The 12,028-nt window shown below is 46.1% G+C and overlaps 1 long non-coding RNA gene across 1 annotated transcript; it reads right to left on the bottom strand.

Annotated features, from left to right (window-relative positions):
- Positions 1 to 466: 466 nt before the first annotated feature.
- LOC128348844 (uncharacterized) lies at positions 467 to 2,680 on the bottom strand. The gene is made up of 3 exons (XR_008318379.1): positions 2,412 to 2,680; positions 840 to 1,073; positions 467 to 731 (listed from the first exon to the last, which is right to left on the bottom strand). It is a non-coding gene; the product is annotated as an uncharacterized LOC128348844 (long non-coding RNA).
- Between the last annotated feature and the right edge of the window lie 9,348 nt (positions 2,681 to 12,028).

Raw genomic sequence — 12,028 nt, 5'->3', positions numbered from 1 at the left:
TAACAGCTCAGGCATCTTTTTCATCCTGCATAATTCTTTCTGGGCACTGACTCCTTGCAGTTTAAGGGCATTGGCCTGTGAACGAACCATACCCTGAGATGAGAAAGAGTCACACATCATGTGATATAGAGGGAAGATAAGACTGTGGCTAAGCTATGGATTGTATATTGCTTGCATGGGGAGTACAGGGTGTGTCCTCTTCCAAAGAGTGCTGCACCATGGTGTAGAATCCAGAGGAAAGAGTTGTGGTATGCAAGGAATATTAATGGTTTAATGACATAGATATTATGTACAGAGAGGCAAGTGCACTGCAGACTGCTTTTCCGTGCTCTTGCTGCTGGCTGTTTGTCAGCCTCACCTCTACTCCAGGACTGGAATACAAGTAACTCCTTCAAAAAGCCCCATTCAAACGCTGGCCTGGATCAAGGACTGGGTTGACCAAAAACACCACACATGGCTACAGATGCCATCAAAACCAACCATTTTTAATTGCATGTCCATATACATGACTGTCAGAGAGGGCCTCTGATATTCTGTCTGAGGAATCCAGGCTCAACACTGATGCTGCAGAGAGCAACCTTTTCTTGCCCTGAGAGATGGCTTGCAATCAGTTCTTCCCTACTCCTGCTCTTTGCAATGTCACCATGTGTCCTTCCTTGACATTTGGGAGAATCTGCTAATGCAAGTGGTGTCTGTGTTCATCCACCTCCTGCTGGCACCAGGCTTCTGTACTTTCTCAGAATAAAAAATGCCAGAACAATTGCAATGCCATGCTTTCCCCACTGCCCCCCACCCAGTGAATGGAAGACCCTGCCATTTTGTGGAGAAGGGCTACTAACCTCCTTCAGCAGTCCTGATCAGAGACATTTGGTGCAGGCAGAGAAGACATGAATTTGAGAACCTATAAGACTCCATTCTGGAGTTAAGTGAGAAGGATACAAGCTTCCCTGTAATTCCTGCAAAATGTTGACATATACTTCCCTCTCACTCTTGCGACATTTCTTGAAGCCTCAGCAAAGCTGCCGTGTGTTCCTCCCCCAGGACTGCACTGCAATTCACATGCCCAGCACAATCTAAGATGGAAGTGTTTAGACAAATGTGTCATTATTTTGGATTATTCATAGTCAATATAATAGCACCCATTTATGCTGGCTGTTGAACCTTGACTATGGAATTTAGGTTGGCAACTTTACTGATTTATTTATCAGATGATATACAGCTGGTTCGCAGGGCTCCTAACAGCCCTGCACAGGGTTTCTCCTAGTGTAAGGGATGAGAAGTTGCAAACTTCATTTGAGGAGAGAGCACAGTTAATTTACTATGGACTAGTTCACACAATTGTTCACACAATTGTTCAAATCAAGGTTTAAAGTCAGTAACTAACATTTGCATGATTGTGTGAACCCACCAATGTGAGAATCTCATATTCATTTTGGGACACAAACCAACAATGGTAATCTTGGCATGGGATCACACAATCATGTTAATGTTGGGTTCTCTGACTTTAAACTTAGAGGCTATGCAGAAGACTGGGAGGGAGGGTAGGTAAGGGGGGGCAGGGTTTCACCTACCTTCCCCTCAGATGATCTTTGGAGCCCTTCACGGCTGTGCTGCCACATGCCCACACAATCCACACTGCTCTGTGCACTGCTCTGTAGAAAGCAGATTGACAGAGGGTGGGACTCGTCCTCTCAGCCTCTGGGGATCCCACAATGCACTGCGCAATTAGTGTGGTGCATTGGGGATTCCCCCAGGAGTTGGGCACTCTGGTGCCTGACTGTGTGTATGCTTGGGCTCTGTGCAGCTGGAGCACACACATAACCCCAACTGCCTAAAGGCCAGGGTCAAAAGTAGGGTTGGGTGTGGTGGCAGCACCAGGAGTGGCCCCAATCCCAGTGCTGCACATGAGCAGCCAAACCCAGGCTGGGCTGCTCTAGCCTGGATTAGGCTGCTCATGTGAATAGCTTTCATGATTGTGTGAACCAGATCTGTGTCTGAATGGCACACATACCATCTGCAAACAGCAAAATAGATAGCACTAGCCGACCCCGCACAAAGCATCTGTGCGCTTTTTGGGGCCGGCGGTTACCTCTCCCCCTCCTCTTCTGCCCCAGTCTCTCCTTCCAGGCCCAGCTACCTCTCCTCCCCACTGCCACCTCTGCCTCCCCCCGCCACTTTCTTTCCCCCCCTCCTGGGCCTTGCCTCTGCGGCTGGGCTGGGTCTGCCGCTGCCTCTGGCCTCTGTGGCCAGGCCTGCCGCTGCCACGGCAACCAATCCTCCTGGGTGCGCCTCAGCCAATCAGGCCTGTCCGCCACCCAGCCAATCAGCTGGGCGCTGGGACTCACATTCCAAGGCACACCGAGGAGAATTATATATATAGATAGATAGATGTTATGGTGATGTCTGCTCACCTTGTTATTAAGATGAGTCATAACTCTTCCATTCTCTGGACTTGAAATGCCTCCCATCTCGGGAGTGTGCAGTGCTTTAGTCTGGATCCTTGTCTGAGTTGTCTAACAAAGATGTGGCTTGTGCTGGTAGGTTGTGTCAGCTCCTTGTTTGGCTCAGCTGGGGATCTGTGGGAGTGGGAGTGACTGTGCTAGCTAACAGCTGATTCTAATGTCTCTCTCTGGCAGGAATGGACCCCTATGTGGAGGTCTCAGATGTGTGCTCTAGCATCTGAACATGTACGTTCTCTGTCTATACCTTTGTCTATACCCTGGTGGCGCAGTGGTAAAACTGCCGCCCTGTAACCAGAAGGTTACAAGTTCGATCCTGACCAGGGGCTCAAGGTTGACTCAGCCTTCCATCCTTCCGAGGTCGGTAAAATGAGTACCCAGAATGTTGGGGGCAATATGCTAAATCATTGTAAACTGCTTAGAGAGCTCCGGCTATAAAGCGGTATATAAATGTAAGTGCTATTGCTAGTGCTATACAACCTGGCTGGTTGTATAGTTCATGCTGCTGCTGCAGCTGCTCTTACTGTGATTATTAAGCTTCTGGGTTTTGGTCTCCACAAGGGCTGAAAGAAAATGGTTCCTCTGCCTTTGCTACCCCATTCCCTGAAGGGGGACATTTGAGCATTTTCAGGAGTGGGAGTGAAATTCTTGTGGGAGGACTCAACAGCTGAAGGAATGCTCCTTGCAGCAGTTGCTGGCTATTACCTGCCATTATTTATCCAGAACACCCCTGAATAATGATGTGTGATGAAGCAGCATAATTATGATGGGGTTTCTTAGTAAAAAAACAGGCAGCCCCTACTGCCAAGAAAGGACTCATAGGCTGTTCATGCAAGCAACCCTACATGGGCTTGCACGGCCCTAACCCAGGTAGGCTATTTGTGTGGAGCACTGGAATCTGGTCTGATCCCAGTCTGATCTGGTCTGATCCCAGCACTCTTCATTGGGATAGCCCAAATTTTTTACCTGGGCTAATACTGAGGTAGAAGGGTATGAGTGCACCCTTCTACCCCAGTTCCTGCTTGTATGAATGCTTGGGCTGCCTACAGCCTGAGTGTTCACAGAGCCAGGTGGCTAGAGCACCCAACAGCAGGGAAATCCCCCAATACACTGTGTTGCCTGCCTGACGTCTGGCTTTGTTTCCCCAGCCTCCAGATGGCTGTGCCACTCCCTGCAGTGCAGCTCATGTGGGCATGTGAGGGCAAGCAGGGGCGGAGCCACTATTGGGCGAATGGGTTCAAAGAACCCGGGCCGCGCCCAATCAGGGGCAGCGAGCGTGGCCCCAGACATGTCCTCGCATCTGGCGTCAGATGTGGGGGCATTATTTCAGTCCCAAATGGGGCCGTGCGGCCCTGTTTGGAGATGAAATCAGCCCGTGCTGTGTTGGCAGAGCGGCCAGAGCGACTATCCCTGCCTTAAAGGCAGGGAAAGCCTCTCCTGGTCCTGCTGCCAACGCAATGGGGCCGATCGATCTCCCTCCCAAATGGGGCCACATGGCCCCATTTGGAAGGGAGACCACCCCCCCGCATCAGACGCCAGACACGGGGGCATGGCTAGCCGGGCACGTCTGACATCAGATGCGGGGGTGGGGCCACGGTAGCAGCCGCACATCTACTGAGGGCAAGGATTGTCTGGGGGAAGATAGGTGCAATCCTGCACGCCCACATCCCTCCCTGCCACAGTATCCGGGTCATGTGAATGACCCTGCCAGAGCAATGCTACATAATCGGAAAGTGGGCTTCTGAGGCACCGTCAGTGGCCACTTGGATGAAACACTCCGACAGCCAGGGAGTTTCTCCTCCTCCTCCTCCTACAACAAATATTTATATACCTCTTTTCAACAAAAATTTCTAAAGCGATTTACATAGAGAAACAATAAATAAGATGGATCAACTGAAATTTCACCCCTCTGTTAATTTATAGGCCTTCAGCACCTCTTTCACTCCCCAGTTTTGCAATTGTTTTGCATTTATTTTCTATCCAGTTCTGTTTTATTTTCTCATGATCTGTGACTTTTGGCTGTAGAAGCATTTCCTTTGCTGGAATGACAGATTTGAGCCTTCAGATCATGAGCAACACAGATGCAACACAGTTTCAGAGTGTGTTCTGATAAGTTAATAAAGCAAGGTATGTATTCCAATAAGTTCATCAACCAAGGTGTGGGCTGTGCCTTTCTTCCTTTGCCTTACATGTCTTTCAGCTAGACTGTTGACTTGCAATTAATATGTGCTGATGGTTGTGTGAGTAAACTCTTAGTGTCGTGCAAATGTTTGGAATTCTCCTGATGTGTAGAGCCCATTGCCTGAGATTAAGTCATTGCAAATGCTGTGCCTGGCAAATATAGCCTTCATCTGATTTATTACACTGCTTGCAAGCATGTTTTGCAGTTGTATCACCTCAAAGTACAGGCTGTAGCAATCAACTATAAAGTAGAAAGCTCTTGCTGCTATATTCAGACAAATCCATTGACAGCACCTGCCAGGTGCATCTGCATCTGGGAGCATCTACTTCATAATTACTATCTTCTCTTTGAACACCACAACATTTTAGATGGGTAGGTTAGCTCTATCATTCTAAAAGTCCTTGATTTCCTTGGAAGCCTGTTGTTTGTGCATGACTTATCCTGTCCACATGGGGTTTTTTGTAGTGAAAAAATAATAATTTTGTATCTCTGTTTACTTTCATTCCTAAGATCTTCCTTGTGTCTGTGTGCATGGATAGAAACTGTGTTTGTGTTATCATGAAATTCACCCATTGTCATTCATTGATTTGTTTGTTCACTCCCATAGGTTTCAATGGGAAAACCATCTTCAATTATCCTTCTTATAAAACTGTGAGTTTCCAGCTAATCTGCATGAAATTTGCAAGCATTTGAGAAACCCTCCAAAGGATCAATTCTGCCAAATTTAAGACAGATAGGATCAAAGGCACCCAATTACAGTACATTAAAAAGGACATTCATATCCAGCCTAACTACTTCAAAATCAGAATAGTATGTTGTTTTATATCAATTCACATGATTAAAGCAATGTCCAGTAAATGGTAAATCTGAGATTCTTGCACATGCATGCTCCCTAGAAGCATGTCATGAGAACCAGGAAAAAAATTGGTGATCTCTGGGTGGCAGTGTCACAACCAGTATTCACCCAGATTCAGCAGCGAACTTGAGTTCAAAGCTAAGATTACTGACCTCAGGAGAATGCCAGGTTGCCATGCTACCAACCAGAGATCGCCAACTCTCCCCAGGTTCTCATGATATGATCTTCAGGAGCACGTGTGCCATGAGAATCCTGTGGGAGTGGGCATGCCACAAAAATCTTGGATTTGCTGGTTACTGGATACTGGTTTAATGATGTGAAATGGCCCAGAGAAAGCAAGATCATGAGTAATTGCAGTATGAGGAAAGAGATTTGATGGCCATTACAAGGAGTGTGAAGAACTTCAATTAGTGCTGCAAAATTATAAATCAGATAATATAAGATGAAACAATGGCAGAGCTCAACTACTCCTTAGCACACAATGTGTTGTGTGCTTGCTTTCCTCAATGGAGAATCAGTGTGGGGTAGTGGTTAGCATATTGGTTGGGGAGACCCAGGTTCACATTCCTGCTCAGTTATGAAGCGAATAGCTTTGACAACCCTAATCTACCTCAAAGAAAGGAGGTTTGAATGGGAAAATCTACTTTGCCTTGGCACTCAACTGGCAAGAAGAAATGGCAGTTGTGCTAATGTGATAAAGGGAGAAATGTGATAGAAAAAATTACTTGTTGCAAATAAATTTGAATCAAGTGACTAGTCCAGTTTGATCTAATTGGAAGGACAGTGTTTTGAAGGGAGAGACCATGACACAGTGATAGAGCACATGCCTTGTGTACACAAGGTTCCAGTTCAGTTCCTGGATCTCAAGGAGCAGGACTAGAAAATATTTTGGCTTGAGATCTCATTTTTAGTCAGAGGAAACCTAGATGGACCAATGGTCTGACAGTATAAGGCAGCTTCATATGACTTTGAAAGGCTATATTTATATGTCTGCAACAGCTGTTTTTTTTAGATGACAGGTCCCTGAATATTCCAGGAACAGCTGGTGCAATCTGTACATCATGCCAAGTTCTGTTCCTGATGAGGGGCCCATGTCCATGTTTCTCTGAGGGAAAGTTAGCTCTTCATTAAGGCAGCACTCACTTTCCTGAAATATTTCTTGTGATATTTGGAGAAGGGTCACAATAGAAATCTCTCTATCAAGGCACACTCCCTTGGAACTCAAGAGATGAGGGTTAGGTTGCCCTGAGGAGATGCAGCAATGCACTGCTTAAAGGGGTGTTGGACATAGATGATGATAACAGTCAAATGGGTAAACAAAAGCTCCGTTCACACAACCATTTTGGCATGGGTTGGAGTGTTGGAGAGCTTCTACTCCAGTAGTAGCAGATGATCAGAACCTCTGTTTGGGCCAGCAAACCCAGGCAACACACAATTAAGCCAGGTGAGGTGTCCATTGCTGAAATTGGGAGCTACAAGCACGGAAAGCCTTCTGAATGCCTATTAGGCCTTCCCAGCATCCTTTGTGCAGCCAGTAGCCTAGAAAAGCCATCAGCTGTTGTCCTCTGACTGGCCACAAAGGAGCAGGAGGCGGGCCCAGATCTGCTGAAGTGGCTTCAGCTACAGGATCATAGAGTGTGCTTTGAAGAGTGGCACATCCATGGACGCAGCCATTTGTAGCCACAGCTGTTTGTTGTTTCCAGGCCTGCTGGGTCCCAGTGGCTGAGTAGTATAAGAAGTAAGTGGATCCACACAACCAGAAAAGCAAGGCAGGAGAGCTCTCCTTTAAGAGTGGGGTGCAAAAGCTGGGCTCCCCTGTTTTGAGCAACCTGGATCGGAGGGATTTTTGTGAATTAATACTCAATCCAGGGTAGAATGCCTCCTACCTTTATTTTGATGATTGTACGAACAGACCTAAAGTGTTATGCACTGCAACACAGCTGCACACATTGTGTTGGTGTGCCCTGAGGTGCTCTGAGGTGCCATATGCCCTGAGATGTGTAGGCCAAAAAATATCCAAAATGTCCAAGCAAGATTTTTAAAAAATATATATATTCTAGAAAATACTTCAGATATGCTTAGAAAGGATATCAAAGAAAAAACAAAGAGGATCAGGAAAGGAAAGGATGGTCAGAGAATGGAGGAAGGAAAGAAAAGTAAGCTGTAGCAGGTAGAATTTCGCCTTGCAAAAATGCAAAGGACCAAAAAAGTTATGGTTATTTTAAATGCAACAAAACAGAGGGGACAGCTGCTTTGCAGGACAGAAATGGGATTACATGCCGTATTTTGGTATGCTCCAAACCCTCGGGACTTGTCCTCATGACTAACAGCTGGGCAAGAGGAGGAGTGTCTGGCAGCTCCGAGCAGCTCCTGAGGAACGGTCATGTGTCAGCAAAAATTGAGGTTGGAGGAGTGCTAGCTGCAATCTGGGTAGGATGGCATGAAATGTACTTTCCCTCCACCCTCAATACAGTCCTGGGTACATGATGTGGACTGGCCACCACCATTTTTGTCCAGATCGTGGCTAAGAGATGATCACTTCCTCCTCCCCCCTCGATTTTTGCTGACACACTACTGTTCTTCGGGAGTGCGCATGGGCCCTGGAGCTTGGCTGGCCACTCCTCCCACCCAGCTGTCGGTCATGGGAACTAGCCTACAGTGCCTGTTTTGCTTTTATAAAAAGCATTATGAAATATTGGCTGTTGTAGTGCTACTGCAAATTTTAATTTTTTAGATTTTAAATAAAGCCAGCTGCTCCCCAGAGAAGAACTCCGGACAGCTCTGCCCACCAGACAAATACTGGGCAACCATTAAAAAAAGAGGACTGCCCAGTATAACAGAGGACATCTGGCCATCCTAGTTGTAGGTTAGGGAAGTAAATGCATCTGAGGCTGAGAAGAAGCTTTCAAGTCTCAAAGGCTTTTTGGGGACAGATCATCTCTATCCAAAATCATTAAAAGGGATTGCGCGTGCACACACACACACACACACACACACACACACACACACACACCCCAGAAGGCCTGACTTGTGATAAACATCATGACTTTGAATAGGTACTTGGCTGGAGAATAGCTTAGGAGCATAGGAAGCTGCCATAGATAGAGTCAGACCATTGGTCCATCTAGCTCAGTATTGTCTACAATACTGAGCTGTATGTACTGTAGTAGCTCACCTTATTGTACCAATATGTAAGAAAATGAATTAAAGTGACCTTGGCAACTACAGAGATTTAGTCCCTGCTAACTACCAAAGACAACCACGGGGCTCTGTGGTCGCCAGGAGTTGACACCGACTGGACGGCATACTTTACCTTTACCTTTAACTGAGCAAAGAGGCACCTTTTAAAAGTGGTGATTTTCTTTATTGAGCAGGAGGAGAACAACTGGTCCTATCCAACCCCAGCACAGCATCCTTCCAGTGGCTGTTGCTGGGGTCTTTCTTATGTTTCTTTTTAGATTGTGAGCCCTTTGAGGACAGGGAGCCATCTTCCTTTCTTTCTTTTTATTTCTCTGTATTAACTACTTTGGGAACTTTTGTTGAAAAGCGGTATATAAATATTTGTGGTAGTAGTAGAAGCTTTCAGTTTCAGTTTGGTGATAGGTAAAACACTAGAACAAATATTAAACAAAATAAATTCTTGAGACAGCAAATCCTATGGGTAAGCCCCTTAAACTCAGTGGAACTCACTTCCAAGTAAAATTTAATACGATTGCATTGCACAATATGGATCAAACAGGACACAAGGCAACACAAAGTCATTAAAAGTCAACCATTCCAAACTAATGCATTAGCTTCCACTGAGTTTTCCAGTTTCTGGCTAGTTTTCTGGAAGAAAGAAATGTGATAGAAGGGATGATAGTACTAGCACTCTGTTAGCAAAGTATTGGTACTATTAGAGCAAGTACCGTATTTTACGGACTATAAGACGCTACAGAATATAAGACGCACCTTAATTTTAATCCAGTTTTTCAGAGTTTTAACATATTAAACTGTTAAAACATAAGACGCTCCTGAATTTTGGCGGATAATTTTCAAGGAAAAAAGTGAGTCTTATAGTCCATAAAATACGGTAATCATCAAGCGGAGGTCCAGTTGCAGTTACCACTGGCTCGTTTGGTGGCGACCCCAAACCGGGCCTTCTCTAGGGCTGCCCCAGGGTTCTGGAACACGCTCCCAAATGAAATCAGAGATGAACACAGCTCTGGTTTTTGAAAACAAACCTTTAAAAAAAAAATCAAGCTTCTTGTTTAAAATGTTTTTAAGTTTTATTGAAGATTATTTTAATTTGTTTTATATGATTTTAGGTTTTAATTGTTGTTTGGTTTTAACTGTAAACTGCCCAGAGATTCTATATGAAGTGGTATAGAAATATGATAAATAAATAAATAAAATAAGAAGAAAAGGAGCTAGTTAGGTTACAGGAGGCTGTGGAGACCAGAATTTTAAAACTGAACAAGAAACAAACAAACAAACAAACAAACAAACAACAAAGACTAAAATAGGATATTAATAAATTTAGCTTGAAATCAGAAGAACAGATTGAAATGTGGAATTCCCTTTGTAAGAGTTGTGGAAGCACAGAGGTTAAAATGGATCACAAAATAAAGAAGAAGAGCTTGTGAACAGGAAGAGCTTTCCTTTCATCCTGCACAGGATCTCAGTCCCCTGTCTCTTCCTGTGGGGCATCAGAGAGTGATACTACAGAGAGCAGAAGGGTGGCAGCAGGGAGCTGTACCGAACAAAACGATTAAGTTGATGTTGTTGGTAGATTTTGCTAATGCTCAGAGAATGACTGATCAGACATTTGGGACTCTGTCTGGCTCTTTATGGGGTGTGTGTGTGTGTCTGTCTGTCTGTCTTCATTTCTTTTCTTCTTTTTTGTGTGGACACCTTTTTGTGTGTGCCTGTGGTACCAGTTGTGCAGTTATATGGAAAAGAAGAGATAGTTGGGGAAGATGGAATTGGACACTTGATACTGTGTATGTAAACTGTAAATGGATATTCTATTTTCTGGAATTGGGTGATTATTTTTTAATGGAGCAGGAGATGGGTTGTTATGGAAAGTTTATTATTCTTTATTTTGATGTATGTGTTGGCCCTCTTTTTATATCAATGCTCAGCAAAATCAGATAAAAGCATTGACTCAGTACCTTGCTAGTTTTGGTCAAGGCAGCATTGCCTTCTCCCGCAGTGGACAACTTGGCTCAATCGCATGTCACCAAAGGACCCATTCACGAGAAAGTTCTTCCGCACAAGTCCCACTAAAATGAGTGTGAGCTGATTTCTCCCCTAGCAATAGTGGAGCATTTCATTCATTCCCCTTCTTTGTGACACAGCTTGGTTCCGTTGGATTCATGTTTGGGTGGGATACAGGTTGATGTTGGGAGACGCTACCCCCAAGGGGCATATACTACTAACTAGATGATCTTCGGAACCTGCCCAGCCGTATAATTCCGCTGACTCTGGCTTAGGTGTTTGGCAGCAGAACTAGGTGCTCTGCCAGCCCTCCTCTCTGGAATGAATGTCTTTGCGAACCCTCTTTGTTTGATTCCTGGCTTTGCTGATGCAAAAGAAGCTGCCAGCCGGTTGTAGCAGCCCAGCCTCGAGATTGCCGAGTCAGCTGTCCACTCCTGTGGCAAGTGCGCCTGTGCTGCCGTCGCTCTCCTCGCAAATGAATGACTCCAGTGGGGGGGGGGGGGGGGAAAGAGAGGCTCTGTGAATGGGAGCGTCAGCAGCACCCCCTTGAAGAGGATGCTGCCCCCCCATCACTGCTCCCCACCCCCACCCCAGTCCTGGACGGGCGAGCAGGCAGGGGAGGGGGAGTCCTCCCAGCAGCCGAGCCCTCCGCCCCTGGCCCGCGAACGAGCCCTCCTTTCTTTCTCTTGTTTCAGACCACTCCTGGCAGTTGGCAACAGGGGCTGCTGGAGACAAGAGAAGCTCCCTGGTGTCTCCTTTAATTGCCATTTAGTTAAATGAGAACAGAGACCTACAAATAAACGTCCCCCTCCTTTCCCTACTCCCCACTGCCAGAAGCTCTGCATTTCACTCAAGTGCTCGCTGGGGAATTTGCCCATTTACTCTTGTTATTTGCATGATAAAGGCGGTGATGGCAGTGCTGCGCTCAGCGTGAAAACCTCCCGAAGTCAACGCGAGCGAGCGAGCAAGGGCAAGGAGGGCTGGTGGTGGGAAAGCCGAGCGGAACCCGCCGTTTTAGTTTCGTTTTCGCTCTTGCCAAAAAGCACCTCCATTTGCCAGGGTGCAAGCAAGAGTTTCGTGGGTTCTTCTCTTTCCGAGCCATGGATGCGAGAAGGAAGCTTGCCAAAGGAGAAGCTGCAAGAAGACTCCAGGGCATTGTGCAGACCTTAAGGGAGGAGCTCCCAGGGCACAGCTCAGAGGAGCCTGGGAGCAATGGAGCCTGGTATTCTCGGAGGAGTCTTCTCAACCCAACCCAACCCAACCCAACCTTAGGGAGAGGCCCCCTCATATGCTCCTTCATCAAAGCTGCACAAATCAAATGCCACAAAAATC

The sequence above is a fragment of the Hemicordylus capensis genome, chromosome 3, assembly GCF_027244095.1.
Source record: "Hemicordylus capensis ecotype Gifberg chromosome 3, rHemCap1.1.pri, whole genome shotgun sequence".
In the NCBI taxonomy this organism is placed as follows: domain Eukaryota; kingdom Metazoa; phylum Chordata; class Lepidosauria; order Squamata; family Cordylidae; genus Hemicordylus; species Hemicordylus capensis.
Note: the sequence above shows the minus strand (reverse complement) of the source record. Positions and strands in the feature narration are given on the sequence as shown.